The following is a 237-nucleotide window of genomic DNA, read 5'->3' on the forward strand; positions in this document are numbered from 1 at the left end:
AGGTTATTAAAGTGCAATCTCCACATAAGCTCTCCCCGTGGATTAGGATAGTTAAGGTCCCTTACCTGTTGTGCGGCTGCATTGACTGCAGCTGGTACCAGGCCCCCCCTGAGCTCGATGTCTCACTGGGAGATTCTCCTGAGTATATAATAGAGGCTACTTCCAAAGCACTGCCTCTGTGTGTCAGTGTGTGCTGCTGTCTCCAGCTCCAACACACGTCACTGACTCTTTGCGAGG

This window comes from Pristiophorus japonicus, chromosome Y (genome assembly GCF_044704955.1).
Source record: "Pristiophorus japonicus isolate sPriJap1 chromosome Y, sPriJap1.hap1, whole genome shotgun sequence".
Taxonomy (NCBI): domain Eukaryota; kingdom Metazoa; phylum Chordata; class Chondrichthyes; family Pristiophoridae; genus Pristiophorus; species Pristiophorus japonicus.